This window comes from Littorina saxatilis, linkage group LG4, assembly GCF_037325665.1.
Source record: "Littorina saxatilis isolate snail1 linkage group LG4, US_GU_Lsax_2.0, whole genome shotgun sequence".
In the NCBI taxonomy this organism is placed as follows: Eukaryota; Metazoa; Mollusca; class Gastropoda; order Littorinimorpha; family Littorinidae; genus Littorina; species Littorina saxatilis.
In genome coordinates, this window is record NC_090248.1 from 62,171,995 (window position 1) to 62,196,089 (window position 24,095).

Genomic DNA, 24,095 nt, shown 5'->3' on the forward strand with positions numbered 1-24,095 from the left:
TTGAGAAGGATAGCACGCTTTTCTGTACCTCTCTTCGTTTTAACTTTCTGAGAGTGTTTTTAATCTTAACATACCATATCTATATGTTTTTGGAATCAGGAACCGACAAGGAATAAGATGAAAGTGTTTTTAAATTGATTTCAAAAATTTAATTTTGATCATAATTAAATTTTTATATTTTTAATTTTCAGAGCTTGTTTTTAATCCAAATATAACATATTTATATGTTTTTGGAATCAGAAAATGAGGAAGAATAAGATGAACGTAAATTTGGATCGTTTTATAAAAAAAATATTTTGTTTACAATTTTCAGATTTTTAATGACCAAAGTCATTAATTAATTTTTAAGCCAGCAAGCTGAAATACAATACCGAAGTCCTGCCTTCGTCGAAGATTGCTTGGCCAAAATTTCAATCAATTTGATTGAAAAATGAGGGTGTGACAGTGCCGCCTCAACTTTTACAAAAAGCCGGATATGACGTCATCAAAGGTATTTATTGAAAAAAAGAAAAAACGTCTGGGGATATCATTCCCAGGAACTCCCATGTAAAATTTCATAAAGATCGGTTCAGTAGTTTGGTCTGAATCGCTCCATGCACAGACACACACACACGCACACACACATACACCACGACCGTCGTCTCGATTCGCCCTCTATGTTAAAACATTTAGTCAAAACTTGACTAAATGTAAAAACAAATTTAAAAAACCATGGACAGTAACAAGGCACTGTCAAATCTGATGGAAAAGAAGCAAAAATGTTTTACGAAAGTTTTGTTAGAAAAACCGCTGCATGTGTCCCAAAAGCATGTCAAAGTTTGGAAAACCTCCTTGGTACTGAAATTAATTGGAATAAGGTTTTCTATGAACAAGGAAATAACAAGATGAGAAATTTCAATGGTTCCAAACTAAAATAAATAATAGGGTTCTCGTGACTAATTCAATATGGAAGGACATGGGTGAAGTCAATCGGAAAAAGATACAGTTTATCATTATTTGTGGCAATGTGAACATGTCCAGGTTTTTTGGACTGAATTTGAAAATTGTCTGAAAGAAAAATGCTTTAACTGTAACAGACTCAGACTTACACCAACATTGATATTATTGAACCATGAAAACCACATGAAAAACAGATGCTGGTTCGAAAAATATCACATAAAACTCATGTTATAATCATACAGCGATAACTGAAAGCCGCATCACACGGCGAAGTGGGGTTTAATTATGATTTCCTGAAGCCTATTCATTCTTTTGGTCAGTTTCGGCAAAACGACGTCAGGGTAAATCACTCTGTTTGGCTGCTGCTTCCATGCCTTGAACAAAGGTAGAACAAACGCTACTTGCTGACTTCGGGCAAAAGGTAGTAGTACTTAGAAGAGCAAGTGAATCATCTGTGCCATCACAGTGTAATCAAGGTAAACGTTTAGATAAAAGAATACTTTTTTAGTCGGTTTGGGGTGCAATTGCAAGCATTTTGCAGGCCCGTAAAACGTTCAGATCAGCAGATCAGGATCGGTACTTTAGGAACCTGTTTAGGTTATCGTCGCAACGGAACGTTAAGGTTTTTGTATCGAGGTCTGTCCTTTGTGACTTTTTTGTCGTCACAAAATACTGAGTGCGGGCAATTCAGCGGCGCGTGGCTGGCTTTCCTTTAAATTTAATGTGTCGGTTCTTTTTGTTAGCACACCTAACGATGTTGCGACCCATCTCGTCATCGGCGCTTTTCCGGAAATGACCTGCGCTTTGTTGGAATTCCAACAATGGCCGCCATTGTACTTTGAAGGAATTCCAACTTTGCGCTACGCGATTCTAGAAATGTACTGCGCGCATAGTGAGAATTCTGCTCTTTCTTAGAATGCGATGTAAAATGATACAAGTCATGTTGGCTTATGATGATCCTTGTGTTTTAAAATGATCGATGCTTAGTCTTGAAAATGCAGATGCATTGTATAACGCACCAAACCAACCGAATTACAAAAAACAAAAACACTTTTGATAACTTCGGCAGGCTGGAACAACACAGATCAACGTCACATCCCACTTGACCAAAACGCACCAAATCAGTTTGACGTAATTTTTAAATCTTACATTTTACAACAACAAAAACACAACAAGAGTCTTCCGATATAACTTCTCACTGGTAACAATCGATTGTAATGATTTTTACTCGGTCTTAATTGATTATATATTAAACTCACACAATCTCTCTGGACTGCAGAGACAGCATTACTTCCCTTTACTGAGTAAGGCTCTTGTCACTGACTGCATTGTAATCTAGGCTCTTGAAACGTAATGTTTAAGTCTGTTGATGTGTTTGATTGTTGCAAAATGTTGATTCAAATTAAAGATGATTTCAGCCTGTTGTAACAAACTAACACTTCACTCTGAACAAAAAATCATTTTGTTCAAAATAGGTCAAGACAGCAGCAACTAGCTAGCTGCATGCGCTGAGTCAGTGTCAGAGAATTGTTACACAATGTACCCCCAACCCCCAATTCAAGAATTTCCCCCGTATAAGACCTTGGTTTTTCATATATATACCTTATTCATGACCTGTGAAAAGGGTATACTTTTTTGTGCCAGTCGAAGGGTTGCCATTTCTGGAACGAGGCAGCTCATTTTCGAAAATGCGGCGCTTTGTTGGAAATCAAATGAGGTTTCGGGAAATCCCGATTATTCCAACTCTGCCCCGGATTCTTACTTTGCATCCTACAACGACTATATAGATTATCGCCCATAATATAATATCGATTATATTATCTTATATATACGCACTGGCTATAATACGCACTCGGTGTGTACAGGGGTCAGAATCTTGTGTACACTCCGGCGTTTTTGACACCACTTTGCAATAGGAACGCAGAGCAGTTGCTAATAAGAGTACAAAGAAATTAAAACAATCTGATGCTGCACGATCTTTGCTGTAAGTTAGATTACATTTTCGGGGTGAACTTAAAAGACCAGACACTGACCCGCGTCAACACTCGGAGCGTCATTCGACACCATTTTGCGTAGGTAATGCTTCATTTTCGATTCACGGTATCTAGTACGCTGGGAACAAACACAGACAAAAACAAACACACACACGAAACTGATGCTTCACGGCAGTTTATTGTCAGAGTTTGGGACACACTTGGAGTGTGTATCGACCTAGACATGGTTGTATGTGAATGTACATCATTTGCCAACTCTCGACACTCCGAAAAAGAGATAGCGGAAGTCCATACGTCAAACAGATTTTTTATTGTCAACTTCCTAACGACTTGTTTGGGGGCATTTCATTGGCTACAGATTTGTAACAGAGCTTTTCATTGTCGGAGTGTATATATAGCTTTTTGCCTTGTATGTATGCCTGGTCGGATACTGAACATTACCAGTGTTTATACTTAAACCAGCAGCACTTATAATACACTGGCAAGCCGTACCTGTAGCTGTTTTTAAATGTACGCACTGGCTATATCCACTCGAAGATTCTGACTGACCTGTATACACCCCAGCGGTAAGTTCCGGTCGCGAAGCCAATTTGCCATTTGACATCACTTTGCGATAGGAACGCAGAGCAGTTGATTATGAGACTGAGTCAATGAGAGTACCAAAAAACGAAAACAATCTGATGCTGTATATGGCCTTTGCTGTAACGTAGATTAAATTACATATTATTACCCAACTCACATATAGCAATTAACTCTAGTTCAGTGCTGGTAACGCTGTACGCGTTCCCCTTGGTAACAAGGGAGACCACCCTAAAAAAGAGTGATCCATCCCATAATATCAGACCGATGTCCGGTCCAACATCCGTATGCGTGCGCATACGCCGCCATTTGCATCATTCTCTCTCAGCGGTTCAACTGGACTGGACGCTCCTGACGTACGCTCCTGCTGTTTTCAGCTTTTCGCCAGAGGCTTTGGCTTCTCCCCTTGGTCGCCGCCTAACTTTACACCTGTACCTACGCTGTGTGGTGAGATCTTTCTGTTGTTGTAGTTTTAGCGACGTTTTCGTCGCTCGTTTATACTAACCTTGTGAAATTTTTCTGAAATTTGTTTCTGTGAAATTTTTCATGAGTTGTTTGCTTTGGCGGAGGCTGCGCTCGTTGATAGCGCGAAACGGAAGCCTAGTTCGAAGCAGGTACCTGACGATTCGCCTCCTTAGAGAAGCTCGAGGAGAGATAAGGGCGCGGGAAAGTCCGCGTCTTTATCGTCTGAGGCAACTTCCGTTAAATCTCCCATGTTAGCAGACGTTCAAGCAACTTCCGGTTAGACTTGTTTTCTTTCTGACAAGAGTAGTTTTTCTGGTGTAGCATCTACTGCTTCTGTTTCACCTGGTTGCCCTGGGTTAGCACCAGCTGATGTTGTATCTTTTTTGTTGACGCTGAGCGCTCAGGTTTCGACGTTAGCGTCGGAATTATCTTCCACTCGGGAGGAGTTGCGTTCTCTTCCGGCGGGTGTTTCTGATGTGTTTTTTTTCTTTAGCCAAGATCCGGCAGTCTCCTGCGGCTCCCGCTTCGACTTCCGCTAAGCCCTCGGCGACCGTGACTAGGGCGGATGTCCATGCTTCTCAGGATGGGGTACCCTCTTGGTGTCTCTGCTGAATGTGTCGACACCAGTTCAAGGTATGTTTACACCGCGTGTAGCTAGGTTCTCTAGCGAAAGCGGTGTGCGAGCTCAGGGGGCTCTCACGTGCGTTGGATGCCGTGAGAGTTCTTATGAGCAGCGAAAGGACGAACGTATCCGTAGGTCTCTTGACGAGAATATCGGGGACCGTTTTAGTCCTCTTCCGCCCAGGGGGCAGGAAGTGGTCGGTTCTGCCGACGATAAATTGTCTGAAGTTCTGCCTCCTGGCTTTGAGCATGATCTCGAGTCGGAGGGTAGGGCGGATGACGGGGATGCCTTGAGAGACGGACCGCGGGTGTCCGTCTGTAGGTCAACCTCCTGCGTCTGGTTTCCAGCAGGACGGTGTGACTGAATAGGCCTCGGTGGCCTACCTGACTACGATGGCGAGCAGGAAGGCTAACCAGGGTGCGTCCATGGCGGTGGGCGACACCCAGCTTGCTTGCCGTTCTAGTTGTCCAGCGCAGTGACGTGGGCTAACGAAAATGGCATTTAAGTTATTGGTGACTCTGGGGCTGACCATGGGTGTCATTCTGGGGTCACCTACCTGACTACGATGGCGAGCAGGAAGGTTAACGAGGGTGCGTCCATGGGATGGACGACACCCAGCTTAACTTGCCATTCAAGTTGTCCAGCGCAGTGACGTGGTCGGCGGAAAACGGCATTTAAGTTTTGACCGGAAGGGGTGGTTGAGAGCAGGGCGTAACTGACTCCATCTCTTTCCGGTTCCGACTTCTGGAAGTTCGGAGGAACAGGATGTTCTCTTCAGCTTCCGGAGATCGTTGTCCATTGCCCTGGAGTTGGCAAATGGCCGCGTGTAGCCGGGTTCTCCGGTGAAAGTGGTGTACGTTCGCCCGAGGAATGTAGCACGCATTTTCGGGCTGGGCAACGTAAGCTTCCGCCCTGGGGGCAGGAAGTTGTTGGGCTGGGTGATTCTTGGATTGGCCATGCGAGTCTCTCTGGGGGTCACCTTCCTGACTTTGTCACCGAGTAGGAAGGTGATGTTTGGAGAGGTGTCCACGGTGGTGGATGACACTCAGCTTAACTTGCCGTTCAAGTTGTCCAGCGCAGTGACGTGGGCAGTGGAAAACGGCATTTAGGACTTGACAGGAAGGGGTGGCTGACAATTTTTTTTCGCTTCATCCGCCCCTATCTTTGTTCGACGGCTTCCGGAGTTCGGAGGAACAGTAAGTTCACTTCCGCGACCGGGAATTGTCGTTCATTGCCCTGCCGGGGGGCAGGAAGTGAGCAGTAAGGCTGGTTCCTTGTTGGATAATTTAAGTCAAACAGGAAGGCAGCTTCCGGATTGCACGGTTGTGCTTGACGGCTGTTCAGATGAAGGTGCTTCCGCATTAACGATTAGCACTGAATTCAGGTTCCGTTTCAAGTTAGCAAGGGCGGTGGCGCTCGCAGCTGAAATGGTTCGAGGTTGAATGGAATCGTCCGGTGTGCTTCTATGCAACCGGTTGGTTCGCATGTTTACTAATCCACGGCCGGTTTCGCTTCCGCTTTTGCGGCCGCGTTTTCCGGTTACGGGATGGGAACCGTTAACACTGTGGTGTTGGTGGTCGGCACTTTTCAGCTTTTGGCTTCCGGTTCCGTTTTTGCGGGTCCTTTGCTGTTATACAGGCTGTATCCACTTCCTCTTCCAGTCTTCTAGCTGGCATGGGACAGGTGGATGGAGACCTGGTCATGAAGTTCCGGTGTTTCGCCTTATCGGGATGGGTGACTGGTTCTCATCATTTCGATGATCGTTATGATGCTTTTGAACAGGAGGAGGAAATGGGGAGGCTCTTACTTCACTTGTGTCGCTGTTCGCGGCAGTTCGTAGTGGTTTTGAGCTTTCTGAGGAGAATCTTTGGGTGTCAAGCCCTTAGAGCCTCTGTCTGGGTCCTTTTGTGCTTGTGGAAGTTTTCACAAGCGAGTCTTCTTTGTCACCACTTCCTTGGTGGACAACACTCAACTTTATACCTGCGGCGAGGGTGCTTTAGCTTGTGTCGTACGCTCAAGTAGCGTGTCACTCACGGAGCGCTTTCTGTAGGATTCGGTTAACTCCAGGCTTAAGAACTTAGGTTCTCTTTTTGCGTTCTACGGAACCGCCCTCGGGTTTGGCAAACATCCATCTGGAGTTTGATAGCAAGGAGATACTGTCTGTGAGTTCAAGATCTCCTAGCTCGGATAGATTGTCGCATCTTTTCTTTATGATGGGCTCTTTTGAACTTGCTTTTTTCTCTCGCCTGGGCGGTTACGTTCTGATTGGCTATCTTTGTGGTCCTACAGGACGCAGATACAAAGGATGTTGCTTTGCCGTCTTTTACCTAAGAGTAAGCCTCTGCCTTTAAGGTTTTGTTCTTTTGGCGAGACCTTAATCTCTTTCTCGTTTGAAAGTTCTCTCTTTGAGTCCGCTTCTATGCACGCGGGGTTTTTCCTACTTAGAAAAGCTCACGGTAAAAGGGAAAGCGTTAGGCAGGCCTTGGTGGTTTTTTGTTTCTAAACGAAAAGCTTCAGGCTGGCTGTTGTCTATTTTAGCTTTGGCTCGATACCCTCGCTTTCACAGGGCTCTTTCTTAGATCTGTTCGGCGACCTTTTGGTCTCACAGACGGGTCTTTGCAATCTTGGTTCCCGGACCTCTTAAGGCTGGCAAGAAGGCATCTTTGCTTTCTCACATTCGTTTTACACGGATGTCTACTGTAGGGGTATCCTTGAGATACTCAGGGGCTTCCGCCTCGACTCTGGATTTGGTTCAGAGTCTCTATAGGGTTTTTGGTTTTGTTCACTTGCCACTTAGACTGGCGTGGTTCAAAGTGCTTTTTTCTTACGGAAAGAACTCCTCTTCTTTCTGTTTATTGCAGGTGGCTATCCACCTTTCTTTTTGGGTTTCCGTTTTGTCTCCCATGTCTTATTTAAGACTTTATGAGATTTCGGCACGTTGTTACGGCTTGGTGCAGCTTGGCTTTACCCTGTTTTCAAGGCTAGCCTGGCGATTTTTCACGGAAAACGGCCAAGCTTACTCTAGTAGCTTCTGTGAGAAGTGGGAGTAAGCGTGCTTTCTGGCTATTTTGAATAAAGACAGCTCTTTTAAGAAAGACTGATCTATGACTTGTGGGTTTTCTTTGAAATTTTCTGGCATTTGAGCGGAAAATGGGGAAATCCAGCTTCGATTTGCATTTTCAATTCATGAAACAGAGTTTGGCTCCTTTAGAGTCACGTTTATCCAATTAAACTTTTCGAGGTTCGAAGATTTTTCTGACTCGCACGGATCTTGTTAGATCAGTGAATCAAAGGTCACTTTCCTTATCTTTCATCTCGGTCGTGATTTAACCTCGACATTTAAGCGGTAATGGGGGCATCCAGCTTCCAATTGCACTTTCAATTCTTGAAGCATGAGTGTGGTTCCTTTAGAGTCACGGTTAGCCAGTTTAACATCTTGGGTTTCGAGGATTTTTCTGTCTTTTTTGTTCTTGTTAGATCATTGAATCAAAGGGCATTTGACTTATCTTTCATCTCCGTCGTGATTTAACCTTGAACGGTTGAAAACGACGTTAAACACTGTATTATGGAGGGAAGAAGGTCTATCTACTCGGGTAGAGGTATGACGTTTTGTAGTCAACCTTACCTAGATGGACTGCTACACTGGATTCTTGCTCCTGGGGAGCTTGATGTGGTTATTTGTCTTGTGAGGACGCTCAGAAGGTATCTGTCACGGACTCGGCAATTGGTCAGAAAGTCAGAAGCTTTTATGATATCACTTATCACACCAGGTGTAAGGATATTGTGATAGGGACTTTTACCAAGTGAGTCTCCATCAGTGTTGATCAGACAGGTGTTTACCTGTTGATTAACACAGTCTGGAGATGTTAGGGCAGTTTTGCCTTTCTCTATAGCTAGAACGTTTGAGGCAAGGGCATGGGCCTCCTCTTTGGCAGTCCTCCGGTCGGGCCTTTTTTTGGCTGAAGTACTGGAGTCGGCTTACTGGCGGTCTGAGGAGGTTTTTATTAACTTCCACCTCAGAGACGTCTTGATTCAGGACGGCTTGATTCAGGACGGCAGTTCTGCGTTACCTGTTATGGTAGTCGCAGGGCAGGTTCTAATATCATAATTTCGCTATATACCCGCCACCTATAGTAGCAATCTGCTATATGTGAGTTGGGTAATAATATGTAATTTAATCCAAAATTTTAATAATAAATTTTCATTTAATTAATATACTTACCCAACTCACATCGTTTAAACCCTCCCGCCTCCCCGCTGTGGTGGTATTGGGTTCTAAAAAAGTAGTGAATTGGGCTTCGTTCGAATGATGCATGGCGAATGGCGGCGTATGCGCACGCATACGGATGTTGGACCGGACATCGGTCTGATATTATGGGATGGATCACTCTTTTTTAGGGTGGTCTCCCTTGTTACCAAGGGGAACGCGTACAGCGTTACCAGCACTGAACTAGAGTTAATTGCTATATGTGAGTTGGGTAAGTATATTAATTAAATGAAAATTTATTATTAAAATTTTGGATTACATTCTCGGGATATACGTGAAAGAGTAGACACTGAACCGCATCAACACTCGGAGTGTCATCAGACGCCATTTTGCGAAGGAACACTTCACTTTGGATTCATGGTATCAAAGTACGCTAGGGACAAACACAGACAAAAACAAACACACACACAAAACTGATGCTACACAGCAGGTTATTGTCAGAGTTTGGAGCACACTTGGAGTGTGTATCAACCTAGAAATTGTATACCATGTGAGTGTACATTATTGCCAGCCCTGTATACACTCCGAAAAAAAAGATGGTGGAAGTCAATACCTCAGACTAACTTTTCATTGGCTACTTTTTAACGACATGTAAGCAGGCATTTTAGTGGCTTGGAGTTGTAACAGAGCTTTTCATTTTCGGAGTGTATACAGACCTATCGATTCTGTATACACTTGGCGTGTATAGCTTTTACCTAAGATGTAGTTCCAACCATCTGCCACATGACTTCATAAATGTTAGCCAACTGTGCCACATCTGACTTGTTTAACAATAAGTCACTAAGTGACAATCATCACTGACCAAAACTCTGAATTTTTCCAAAGTGACTCTTGCTATGTCAAAGCTGACTTACGCTTTTAGTTATTAACAGCAATTGTGTTTTCAGCGTAGCAATAGGGTCCGATATTTAGACGAGACAAGTATAATGCCGACGAGTCGCATTAGGGTCCGATATTTAGACGAGACAAGTATAATGCCGATGATTCGAGTCTAAATATTGGACCCTATTGCTACGCTGAAAACACAATAGCATTTATATAGCTATTCTGACATTATATTCTGTGTTAAAATCATGATTTTGTCAGCAACAACTACCAGAATGGTCCATGTCGTTGATTGCAGACGACGGCCATAGTGCGCATATCCCTTTGCGCATGTATCCACGGAAATCACCGAACATTGAAAAACCCACGGACATGTATTACAGAGAAGACTCAAGATAACTGGATGTTTAGCATTACGTCAATATGCTAGGAATCATATGACGTCATGACGTATCATGCTTGCTTGCATTCTGTGTTCGAAAGTCTGACTTCTGTTGGGGATTCGCGTGATGAAGACTGCGGTAAATTTGTAGATGATAAGAGAACAGGGATTGTCTCTGAAGAAACGACTAAATGTTTCAGACCGGTAACTTCATTTCAACATTGCACTATACAATGGACATTCTATGTGACAGGAGAGTTTGCTGATTTTGTGTTAAACATTGGAAAGATCGTCTGCTAGAATCAGAGATAGGTCGCTTCAGATTGCAGCTTCTTGAACTTTGCAAGGTTTGTTGCCTGTTAAAGGCCCGGCAGGAGTATATAAGGAGCCTGACCTTCTGCGTTGGCAAATCATTTCAAACCTCTTGCAGGCAACGGACAAATACTGTTCCTACATTTTCTTTAATATCTCGGTTAAGCATGAGTTACGGTGTCAGATTTTTTGTTCACACAGCTGGTTTTCACACATTTACCGCCCTATGCGCCTAGATAAGGTTAATTCTCCATAATAAAGAAGATATTTGTAAACAAACATTTCAATGGGGATCTTGTTCAAAGAAAAGGGCGGAGTCAACACTCTCCGACGTCACAGATTTACACCATGCGTTCCAAAAATAGCAAAACACGTGACATGCGGCAATTTGGTTCCAGAGCATGCTGTCTCAGGTGCATGTGTATATGTTACATCGGATATGAAGAAAGAAATGCAACTAACCTTTACCACCAGTTGTGGCCTTGATAGGGTATTCCTGTGGGGTTGGGATAAAGCTTTCTCACTAGTTTGAGCACACAGTCGGGCATCATTTCTCGGTTAATGTTTACCCGTGTTGCATTGTCTTGATGTAAGCAAGACGTCTTTTTCACCAAGTACAATGCACAATTCCAAGCACCGCGTCGGTCTAGCATGGACCAATACTTCTTGTAGAGTACTTTTCTAACGCCGGAATTCCTGCGGTGTGGCAATTGGCCTGTACCTAGCCACCTCTGGCGATGATTTGTCACACAAGGGCTGCAAAAACAAAAGGCACACTGGCCTACCCCAGAGGAGAGCCCAGCACTAGGACCCGTGTCTCCGGTTTCACCATCGCCTCCAGGATCAGATAACCACGTTTGCACCCTAACGGTACTACACACACGAGAGACAGCCTCTGTATCGAGGTCACACGATGATGGCCCAGCACCTCTTGGTACACAAGTCGAATCTTTTATTACACACCTTCGAGTTTCAAATGGCCATTGATTCTCAGTAAATAGTCTCCTTGCGTTCTCCTGGTCACTGTTAATGTTGAGAAGTGTTAAATCAAATTTCGCCATTTATTTCCATAGACAGAAAGAGATGTCAGTGCAATACAGCTTGTAGACCGCAGCCTAGCCTTTACTAAGTTACTATCACCGTCGGATGTTGGAATGTGAAACACTGAGGTCTTCCCGCCTTCATCTGTCGACAACACTGATTGTGTTAGAGGCTCTCGCTGGGTGGAATAACAGACCTTGTCCCAAAGTATGCGTATACACTACGCAGATCATCACCGTTGACTTCGTCTACATGGTCCCGCTAACTATAATTACTGTCCCTGAAAGTGCCTCACAGGATGGCCAAGTTCACTTTGAAAACAGGAAGGGGAAATCTAAACTCTGTTTGTTCTAAGTGCATGGGAAACAAAGAGACTCGTATCTTGGGTCGCCCCTGGCAACACAAATGGAAGAATCCAGGATATGCAAATGGTCTTCTGCAGTTTATTCCAAGGTGGTAGGGGGTTGAAAGGGGGAACGAACGGGAGGGGGGAGGGAACAGTGGTCGGTGGAGCTACTATACTAAGACTGCAGCAATAGACTGGTGCTGTGAAATCATCACCCACACATTTCGAGGTACCCTCCCCCCTCACCATTCGGTTCACAAGCTTGTTTTTGTCCTTGGTCAGTTTGAAAATGATTGGTTTGTTCAAGTATTCCGCCAAAAAAATGCGCCAAGATTTCCCTCCTCATTTTAGTGGTGTTTGACGCTTGTCCCACTCACTTAGTCAGAGTCTAATGCAAAAATTGACTCGAGAATTCTGTTCATTGACGTTGTGACGTACTAAACTTGTTTATTGTTAGCGGTTTTGGCTGATTCTGTGTTGTTTTTCTGCAATATCAGCGAAAGTACCATAAGCGGTGACTGAGTTACAGCAACCAAGACTAAGTTTCATTTTGTCCGTTTGACTAGCCTGACATCTACAGCCTTGACTTTGTTATTCTGTTTTTCTCTGTGTGACTGATTTCTTTGACACAAAGGTTCTCTGTGTGAAAGTTCAATTGTATTGTAAATATAAACAAGATACGCAATCAATATGCAAGATATCACAAATGTTCAGAAAGGAAATGTGAAAAACTCTGAAGAAGCCGTGTTTAAAAGAAGAAATGCTGCTCGCACAGACAGAAAGCCACTTTCTCCTTCCATCTGGCCTGTTCGTGTTTACACCGCGTGCCACGCGTTGTGCTATTTTTGCTAAGCCCCGCCCCTTTTTCTGTTGCATGATGGGAGAGGCCGGATTGGCCGTGACGTGTTTAAAGAACTGGATTTTACATGTAATGTATGTCATGTACAGTAAGCAACAAAAAACACATACACAAAGCAAATGACATCGTCTGTCGACTAGTCACAGAAATAAACCTGGCGAGGTATGCGTGTACTTTATACACGTGGAAGAAACCGGAACCATGCGTCTTTGTTATTGCTGATATCATTTGTATATCGGCAAAAAATGACCAACTTCCGCAGCGTTATCCTTTGATGATCGCAATAGGGATCAGGGGTCGACACTAACTTATTTGGCCTGGGGCCACACTGGCCCCAGAGATGGAAATTGCTGGGGCGGAAAACAAAAATCTGGGGCCCACTCTCAGTGTTCACGTGCGGCAATGCATTGTTTGTTATTCTTCATTGTACTGAAGCCAGGGAAATTCTTTCAACCATTTGACATTGAAATTACGACAGCGCTTCGCGCTATTGGCTGCATCGGTCTCCTTTTTATATTTAGTCAAGTTTTGACTAAATATTTTAACATCGAGGGGGAATCGAAACGAGGGTCGTGGTGTATGTGCGTGTGTGCGTGTGTGTGTGTGTGTGTGTGTGTGTGTGTAGAGCGATTCAGACTAAACTACTGGACCGATCTTTATGAAATTTGACATGAGAGTTCCTGGGTATGAAATCCCCGAACGTTTTTTTCATTTTTTTGATAAATGTCTTTGATGACGTCATATCCGGCTTTTCGTGAAAGTTGAGGCGGCACTGTCACGCCCTCATTTTTCAACCAAATTGGTTGAAATTTTGGTCAAGTACTCTTCGACGAAGCCCGGGGTTCGGTATTGCATTTCAGCTTGGTGGCTTAAAAATTAATTAATGACTTTGGTCATTAAAAATCAGAAAATTGTAAAAAAAAATTAAAATTTATAAAACGATCCAAATTTACGTTTATCTTATTCTCCATCATTTGCTGATTCCAAAAACATATAAATATGTTATATTCGGATTAAAAACAAGCTCTGAAAATTAAATATATAAAAATTATTATCAAATTTTTTTTTTCGAAATCAATTTAAAAACACTTTCATCTTATTCCTTGTCGGTTCCTGATTCCAAAAATATATAGATATGATATGTTTGGATTAAAAACACGCTCAGAAAGTTAAAACGAAGAGAGGTACAGAAAAGCGTGCTATGCAGCATAGCGTAACCACTACCCCGCTCTTCTTGTCAATTTCACTGCCTATGCCGTGAGCGGTGGACCACGAGTATACGGTCTTGCTGCGTTGCATTGCGTTCAGTTTCATTCTGTGAGTTCGACAGCTACTTGACTAAATATTGTATTTTCGCCTTACGCGACTTGTTATATTTAGTCAAGTTCGAGGGGGAATCGAAACGAGGGTCGTGGTGTATGTGCGTGTGTGTGTGTGTGTGTGTGTGTGTGTGTGTGTGTGTGTGTGTGTGTAGAGCGATTCAGACTAAACTACTGGACCGATCTTTATGAAATTTGACTTGAGAGTTCCTGGGTATGAAATCCCCGAACGTTTTTTTCATTTTTTTGATAAATGTCTTTGATGACGTCATATCCGGCTTTTCGTGAAAGTTGAGGCGGCACTGTCACGCCCTCATTTTTCAACCAAATTGATTGAAATTTTGGTCAAGCAATCTTCGACGAAGCCCGGACTTCGGTATTGCATTTCAGCTTGGTGGCTTAAAAATTAATTAATGACTTTGGTCATTAAAAATCTGAAAATTGTAAAAAAAAAAAAATTTTTTATAAAACGATCCAAATTTACGTTCATCTTATTCTCCATCATTTGCTGATTCCAAAAACATATAAATATGTTATATTTGGATTAAAAACAAGCTCTGAAAATTAAATATATAAAAATTATTATCAAAATTCAATTGTCCAAATCAATTTAAAAACACTTTCATCTTATTCCTTGTCGGTTCCTGATTCCAAAAACATATAGATATGATATGTTTGGATTAAAAACACGCTCAGAAAGTTCAAACAAAGAGAGGTACAGAAAAGCGTGCTATCCTTCTTAGCGCAACTACTACCCCGCTCTTCTTGTCAATTTCACTGCCTTTGCCATGGGCGGTGGACTGACGATGCTACGAGTATACGGTCTTGCTGAAAAATGGCATTGCGTTCAGTTTCATTCTGTGAGTTCGACAGCTACTTGACTAAATATTGTATTTTCGCCTTACGCGACTTGTTTCGTTTCTCTCCACCCTGTTCTTCATCTTCATTTCCATGTCTTTTTACACCAGGTATGTGTCGCCACATTTTGCGTTTGGCATTTGAAGGCGATACTTACCTCTCACGCTAAAGAGCGCAATCTGGGAGTTACTTCCCTTGCGGCATTGTCCTTTCGACGATTTCAATGTTTTTTTTTCTTGACTGCGGCATTGATCGTAACGCAAACTTCAGTGACGACTTTGACTGGCGATTTTTAGTGATTGGCTCTGGCATTGGAATTTTTGGTTTGTCATTGTCAGTTGGAATTTATCCTGGGGCGGAGTGGGCCCCAAGCTTCGGCAATGTTTGGGGCGGAACACAAAACTCTGGGGCGTTCCGCCCCCCGCCCCCGCTAGTGTCGAACCCTGGGGATATGTGAGACCATCCAATCACAGCCCCTGAATTCCCCCACGTGTCTATCAGAATAGCTATATATATAGGAACTTAATGTAGAGTGCATAATAACTGGAGCAACAGAGCTTTGCTATAGAACATGTTTTATTGGAATCAAATTGACCAATAAAATAATGGAAGTCCTTTTGTCTGCTTCTTACTGAATCTCGTTTTTTCCACAGGAACTTCCTGAAGAGCGATCAGTTATGGTCCGCCAACACTTTGAACGATCCAGGAACTGTCAGCGCCTTGAAAAGTGAACAGTTGGAGACCATGGCTTCTCCCAACAGCATGGAGGAAGGAGACACAGCTCTTTTGTCAGATGTCAAGATAGAGATCGATGTCGCAGAAGAGTGTTGGCACACGACTGGACCACATCCATATGGTAAGGCAAATGGAACACCTCAGTTGCGGAGAGGGGGTGGGGTGGGGATGGGTCCTTTTTAGGCAAAAAAAAAATAGTCTGTTTACGGTAACATAGGCATATTTTAATTTTTTTCCCAAATACAAAAAAAAAGTCTAGTGTCGCGCACAAAAATAGGGTCGGTCGGGATACCGTAAACAGACTTTTTTTTTTGCCTTACGTTCAGTCAAGTTATGACTGAGAGTTTTAAAGAGGGCGGAGATGACCTCTCTCTCCAGGTATGTGTGTCTCGTTTGTCTTGTCTGTGAAGCATTTCTCAAAAACTACCAAACAGATTTTCATGCATTTTGTTGTTGTTGAGGGCATTTACCTACAAGTGTCGGTTTTCTCCAGTGTTTGGAAACGCTATTTGATGACATATTTACCTTTACATATTTATCTTTGAAAATGTCAGTCAAATTTGGTCGTTATGTGGAGGAACACACATAGAGTTTTACTTTCAAAAGTCCATGTCGGGTTCAGTCAATGAAGTATGATCCGGAATGATATGGGCATTTTGCTGGATGACATTGGCAATTTGATCATGTTCTTCTTCCTTTAAAAGATTGTGGTTGATTATTTATAGTTGATTATTAAATTATTTACCCACACAATACTTTTTGCTTGTTTAATCGAGCCTCGTACCTACTTTGCGATGAATGCAATAAACACACAGGGGTCGAACGAAAGCACACATTTTGATGACGATATTACTCAGTCTTATATGGGCAAAGTTTGGGTTAAAAAAAAACCCAGTGACCCACACACAGGTACATGTACTGAATGTATAAACCTTTGCGTACGTAAAGAGCTGCGGCAGTGTGTTGAAACTGATGCAAAATCATGGCGAAAACCATATAATCGTTCGGACATATCAGGGGCTGTATTTATTGATTTTAAGAAAGCTTTTGATCTTGTAGATCACACATTAATTACTTTTACATAAACTCGCATTGTACATGAACAATCACGCAACGTGTTCATTCTTTAAATCATATCTTGTCAACAGAACACAGTATGTTTCTATAAACGGTAAAACATCTCCCAAAGGATGTTTAAAGAGTGTAGTCCCCCAGGGGTCAGTTTTTGGGCCTATTTTGTATTGTGTATTCATTAATGACCTCCCCCTTCATATATCTAATTCCAAAGTTTAAAGGGAATTTTTTGCAGATGATTTGACGCTTCACACAAGCTGTACTGTTCAAGAAATTGAAATTTCCTTACAGTCTAGTCTGAATGAAGTCAACAGTTGGTGTAGCCAGAATTTTATGATAGTGCACCCAGGAAAGACAAAAAGCATGATTATTACAACAAGACAAAAACACCAGTCACGACCTCTTAAGTTAAATCTTTCTCTGGAATCACAACCTGTTCAGCAGGTAACGGAACATCGTGTTTTTGGTGTGATAGTCGATTAAGAATTAAAATGGCAATCTCATGTACATTATATTTGTCAAAAAGTATCCAAGAATTTGTTTCTGCTATCAAAGTTAAAGCAATATGTCGATATCGCAACACTAAAACTATTTTATCATGCCCACATCTTATCCCATATTAATTACGCATCAACTCTTTGGGATGGCGTCTCTGATATTCACATGAAAAAGTTAAACTCTCTACATCGTTGGGCAGCTAAAACCATGTTAAATGGTCTACAATTATCAGCTGATTTGAAGTTAAACTTTAAAGAATCTAAACTACCTGCCGCTAGTTAAACAGTTACAGTTTAATAAGACTGTAATGATGTATAAAGTATATGCCCGTACGAAACGTTCTTATAAGAAATTGGACCCAATTTCATATAAGATTCTTATAAGAGTCTTGTATGACAATTTCATATATGTGGCTTATAGGTATTTTAAATGCAAATGAGGTAAAGTCTTATAAGAAACTTATGAATCATATATGAACCTATAACCTGAGCTCATATAGGTCTCTTATATGAATCTTATATTCTCTTATAAGAAAGCTATAGGTCTCTTATATGAAATGTTCATATATGAGACTTATAAGAATCTTATATGAAACCTACATCTCCCTTATAGGATTCTTATATGTCTCATATATGATATTTATATGTCTCATACTAGACACACGACCTTGACCTACATTTGTGTTTACAAGGAAAATAACACCTGCTTAACCCAATTTAACTGTCTTGACTTTGAATTATAATGAATCCAACTGCAAAATACCTTTTGGTTCAGTATATATACATATCTTTACTGAAGTTGTGTTTATTTTGAGGGCAAAAACAAACAGATCTCAAAATCACTGGTCACAAGAAGAGGAGTAAGACATGCATTGTCCTCTTCAAATCCAATACTTTGAAACTTGAAATTATGAACAAGAAACAACAAACAAGTTACAGCCACAAATAATTTTCTTGAATATGCACAGCTGTCACAGTTTCTTGTTGCTTGAACCAAAGTAGTGCTGGTAAACATGATTTGATCACCTGATGCAGAACCAGAACTGTAAAGTAAAACAAATAATGGAGGGAAATTCTGGATTTTGAATAAAAACACAAACCTGTCAGTGTCAAGCTGTTGGGTTGGTTGGGCTGCCAGCCACCCACAAACATCAGCATGACATAAACATTCTCTTCACATATTCATACATCAAGTCCAATTATTTCTGTAAGAACTTTGCATTTTAGTCCTGCTCTTTCACTGATTTTCTGCTAAACATCCTCACAGAGCTGCTGTCACAAAGATGGCCGTTCAGTCAGGGGGAGATAATGCTCAAGGCAAACCATCCACTTCCTGTTCATATATGAAACATATATGAAAGCCAGTATTGCCAGTAATTCAGCATTGTCCAATATTTTTTCTAAGTCCTGAATTCTCCTATGCAGAAACTAAGTGATGATTCATATAAGAGTCATATAAGATTCATATAAGAAACATATAAGAGAACTATAGGTTTCTGGAAGTGCAGGTTCTCATATATGATTCATATATGATTCTTATATGAATTGGGGTCTTTTTCATATAAGAGACTTATAAGAAACCTATTCCTACAACTGACATACATAGCTTTTTACTTGTCATATATGAAACTTATATGTTTCTTATAAGAAACTTATAGGTTTCTTATATGTCTCTTATATGTTCATATATGTTCATTTCGTACGGGTCATGGCGAAGTGCCCATCTCTATTCAGGACCTATTTCACAGAGTCACCGAAAGGTACGGGTCTATCAATTTTCTACCACCAATACCCAGGATTGATTTGTTCAAAACTAGTCAAGCCTTCTCTGGCGCTATGGTGTGGAACTCCATTCCGTCTGTAATAAGATCATTGACCTCACTAAAGAGTTTTAACCAAGCTCTGCATAATCATTTTATGTCTACATGTAACTGAATATGTCACTTTATTGTCTAAACGTGAAGCAGCATGAAAGTTGCGAAAGAAACAAATTGAAACACCATAAAATGTACAAGACTTTAAGAAAAAAAAAAAAATCAATCAATTTTCTTAATACGAATTTTGGTTAAGACGAACTTTTTTTCCGATCCCCAGTGATTCGTCTTAAGCGAGTTCGACTGTACCTAGATGGCTATACTAGTCTTAACACGTGCAAGTAGCTGTCAACAATTGGCAAAGCTTTATGAATTACACAAATATGTTCTTTATTATATGTATAATGTGGAATTTATGTTGCGATTTTCCATCATCATCATCATCATCATCATCATCATCATCACTTGATCATCATCATCATCATCATCAACATCTTCATCATCATCATTTACACCATATAATCATTATTAACATTAGTGTAAACGTTGGTATCGTGTGAATTTTACCGTCGATCACTTTACATGTGTAACCTCAATTAACATGTTGCATGTTTCGCTTTCGATTTGTATGTTGCTTACTTTGTCATTTTGTTGTTTATGTTTATTTGCTTGTTTGCTTACTTGTCGATTGTTTGCTGGTTCGTTCGTTTACTTTGTTTAGTTGTCATGTTGCTTTACTTGTTTATCATTTATTAGACATTTGTATTAGAAGTAAGGACCGGTTGTAAGAAAAGGCGTCGCCTTAAAGGCATATGTACTCGATGACTATACACGCTAATTGCTTTACCAACAGCTGGAGACATGCTAAATTAAGTTCCCTGCAAAATATTGTGGTCTAGGACCCCTTCAATGTTGAGATATGTTAATTTTCATTTTGATCTGGATCGTCCTATTTATAGATTTGGCAACACATGTAACGTTGATGCAAGGGAGCTAACACCGCGGCTTTGTTGACATCCTCACTTTTTCAGAGGCTAGAACAAGCTGTAATGCATGTATTATGGTCCGCGCATGGTGACATATCGTCATTATATGGTCTTATGGTGCGTTTGACATCGATTATGGGCAAACTACACTTTGTAAACACGGGAGCGCGTACATATGCGCGTACATTTAAACCTCTATCCTTGAAAAATAAAGTTCCATCATCATCATCTCTCTCTCTCCCTCGATAGTTCAAGAGTAAATGGAAGGGCCATAGAGGGATCCTCATCCGCAGATATCATTGTTGTGTAAGTGGGTTAGGTATTTGATGCTTGAGACAGAGCGGGAAACCGAGTTTTTTTTCTTCTTCTTCACGTGACATCGTTTTGTCTAACTTGTGTACATCGGTATGCATTTGGCAATATTTCAGTTGACGCCAGGCGATCAGGGTATAGTGTCATTTATTTATGTATAACTAAAATGTGTCGTAAGGAACAAACTGTCCATATAAGTACAGTAACCATGAACATAGTCAAAATGTGACAGAAACATACAGGAAGTGCCTCCACATTTTCAAGTAAGCAGCACTTTGCTCGGACGAAAAGTAAAAAGAAAGGGGGAAAGCCAGCGTCAAGACGCACCATTCTAATTCAATTAGCTGCCACGGCCCAGTTTCGGTAGGCCACTGTGGATTGTTTAGGTATCATCTGTCCGAGTCTCTGATAATGCAGGGGGCAAGTGGAGGTCTCTCCAGGAGTAAACAAGTCTGTCACTTGAGTTGAAAGAGTGTGTCACAGTCAAGGAAGGTTTCGTTAGCGACTTTGTGTACTGCTGTGAATAATGATACGACTTGTTAATACTGCTTTTCTTGTCCTGGTTTAGCGCTTTTTTAGGGATAACTAAGTTTTGTTTGGGATTATGTTAGCTGAGTTTATGCGACGCAGGTTTGTGTACGTTTTGGCACCTAATCTGAGTGCGTAAAATGGGACTCGTTTCTACGGTAAAGAAACGGGGTTAATTTATCTTGCTGTGCCCCCCCCTCTCTCTCTTTCTCTCTCTCTCTCTCTCTCTCTCTCTCTCTCTCTCTCTCTCTCTCTCTCTCTCTCTCTCTCAGTCTCTCTCTCAGTCTCTCTCAGTCTCTCTCTCAGTCTCTCTCTCTCTCTCTCTCTCTCTCTCTCTCTCAGTCTCTCTCTCTCTCTAACAAAAAAGATTGACACAAAAACAAGATCTGAGATGGTAGGCCTGACTGTTTTCTCGGAAGGAATGGGGCTTTAAACGAATGATAGCACCAGTACACAATTGTTTGTTTGTTTTTAAGCATGGGGAGGGAATCGGCTTCGAGGGAGAATATTTCAGGAAATAGACAAAATCAAAATTTTCTGGGATCTACTGCGTCGGGGTAACAGTACGCATGTACTGCCGCTTACTAAACAAGTCTGCATTCCCTAAAACAATAAACAGGAGACACATTTGATACTTTTAAGGAATCATAATCAGCATTCTCATATGACTTGGTTTTGCTTTCATTTTCCAGGGCCAGTCGGAGGGATTGTGGCCACAGAGAACACAGCTACCATACCTACATTGCAGATATTGGAAGTTCAAGCTGCAAACAGCGCCCACATTGATACCTGGCTGAAACAAGAGAAACATTCAAGTACTGAGCGTGATACCTGGCTGAAACCAGAAAAACATTCAATAACTCAATGTGATACCTGGCTGAAACAAGGGGAACATGCAAGTACTAAGTGTGATACTGGGCTGAAACAAGAGGAACATTCAAGTACCAAGTGTGATACTGGGCTGAAACAAGGGGAACATTCAAGTAATCTGAAGCAAACAACACTTGCATGTGCCAGTGAGAAAAAACATTCATGTAAAAAATGTGATGCATGGTTCACACAGTCTGGAGATTTGGAGTGGCACATGTTAACACATAGAGAAAGGAAAAAGTATGTATGTACTGAGTGCCTTGCTGGGTTCCCATGGCCTAGCAAGTTGAAGCGACACATGCTAACACATACAGGAGGGAAAAAGTATGCATGTACAGAGTGTGATGCTAGGTTTGCAGACTCAAGTTATTTGAAGCAACACATGTTAACACATACAGGAGTGAAAAAGTATGCATGTACAGAGTGTGATTCGAGGTTCACACAGTCCAGCCATTTAAAGCGACACATGCCAACACATACAGGAGTGAAAACGTATGCATGTACAGAGTGTGATTCCAGGTTCATAGAGTCTTCGACTTTGAAGCGACACATGCTAACACATACTGGAGTGAAAAAGTATGCATGTACAGAGTGTGATTCCAGGTTCACACAGTCCGGTACTTTGAAGCGACACATGCAAACACATACAGGACTGAAAAAGTATGCATGTGCAGAGTGTGATGCTAGGTTCACACTGTCCGTTACTTTGAAGCGACACATGCAAACACATACAGGAGTGAAAAAGTATGCATGTGCAGAGTGTGATGCTAGGTTCACACTGTCCGGTAATTTGATGCGACACATGCTAACACATACAGGAGTGAAAAAGTATGCATGTACAGAGTGTGATTCCAGGTTCACACAGTCTGAACAATTGAAGCGACACATGCTAATACATACAGGATTAAAAAAGTATGCGTGTGCAGAGTGTGATGTTAGGTTCACACTGTCCGGTAATTTAAAGCGACACATGCTAACACATACAGGAATAAAAAAGTATGCATGTGCAGAGTGTGATGTTAGGTTCACACTGTCCGGTAATTTGAAGCAACACATGTTAAGAAGACATACAGGCGTGAAAAAGTAAGCATGTAGAGTCTGATGCCAGTCTGTTCATTTGAAGCAACACAAGTTAACACATACCGGAGTGAAAAAGTATGCATGTACAGGGTGTGTTCCTAGGTTCAGTTAGTCCAGTACTGACACATGTTAACACATACTGGAGTTAAAAGGTATGCCTGTACATGTTTAGAGTTTGATGCTAGGTTCAATGTGTCTGGACACTTGTTTACACATACAAGAAAGAACGTATATGTGAGTGCTGTGTGTGGTGCTAGATATGCACAGTATGTACCTTGGAGGCAACATACGCTTACACATACAGGATGGAAACAACATATGTGTTCGGAGTGTTGTGCTAGGTTCACACTGTGTAGTAGTCCAAACCGACACATTTTTAACACATGTAGGAGTGGAAAAGAACAAGATCAAATACTATGTTGTATGTCTTTACTTAACAGAACAGAGTAGTGCGGGGGCCGATATTAAGAGCTTAGCAAAAAGGGAGATGCAACGCTTTAATCTGTGTACAAAAGCGTGGCTCATGTAACTGTGCCGTCTAGGGCCGTTGTCTGCCAGTGAAGTGATGGTGCAGAGGAGATATTTCGGCAATGAAGATTGCATGTACAAAATTCTGTTGCCTTGCATGTTATGTTGTTGTTTTTGTCGCCCAGTGCATGCTGTACCGTTATTTCCGTAGGAGAGAGATAGCAATACCCGTGTATAGGTATGACTTAATTCCGGGTGTGTGTGGGTTTTTTTCTTTTTCTTTTCTTTTTCTTTTCTTTTCTTGGACAGGTACATGTATTCAGTTCGCTGGAAGGGAGAATGGTATGGCTTATTGTAACAACTCACCAGTAAGAAACGTGTCCTTCACGGTATGTTTCTTTCTTCTTTGATTGCTCATTGAAAATTATTCAAGAATTGGTGGGATCCCGCAGTGGGGCACTGCGGTTATGAAATTAAAGGCCCCTCCTGTTTTTGGAACCGCAGGAGCTTTCTAGTTTGCTGTTAGGTAGATTTTTGGTTCCTCTTTCCTGTCATGCTCTCTTTTTCTTCATGAATTCTTTTCTTTTTTCTGCCTTCTTGCTCATTCACCTGTATTTTTTCCAAAAATCTCTTCTCTTGCCGCTTGTCTCGCGATTCATGTATAGTTTAATCTGTTAGTGTTCTGATGTAAGTCCAGCAGTAGATAGGTTAAGCCTATTTTAACATACTGGAAACTGGTAATCTTCCAGTAGGTATTAATTTAGTTTTACTAAAGCCTGCTGGGACACAAGTAATGGGTTAGTGCATTTGTAAACAGGAATCGCTTGACAAGTGGCCCCCTTCATCCCCCCCTTCCTCGTCCTGATATGGCTCTGCGTAGTCGGCTGGACGTTAAGCAACAAATAAACAAACAAACAAATTGG

General features: G+C 41.6%; 1 long non-coding RNA gene across 1 annotated transcript; it reads left to right on the forward strand.

The window, feature by feature from the left end:
• Positions 1–491: 491 nt before the first annotated feature.
• On the forward strand, positions 492–24,095 carry LOC138965298 (uncharacterized). Its single transcript, XR_011455399.1, has 3 exons — positions 492–1,415; positions 15,462–15,664; positions 21,447–24,095. It is a non-coding gene; the product is annotated as an uncharacterized lncRNA (long non-coding RNA).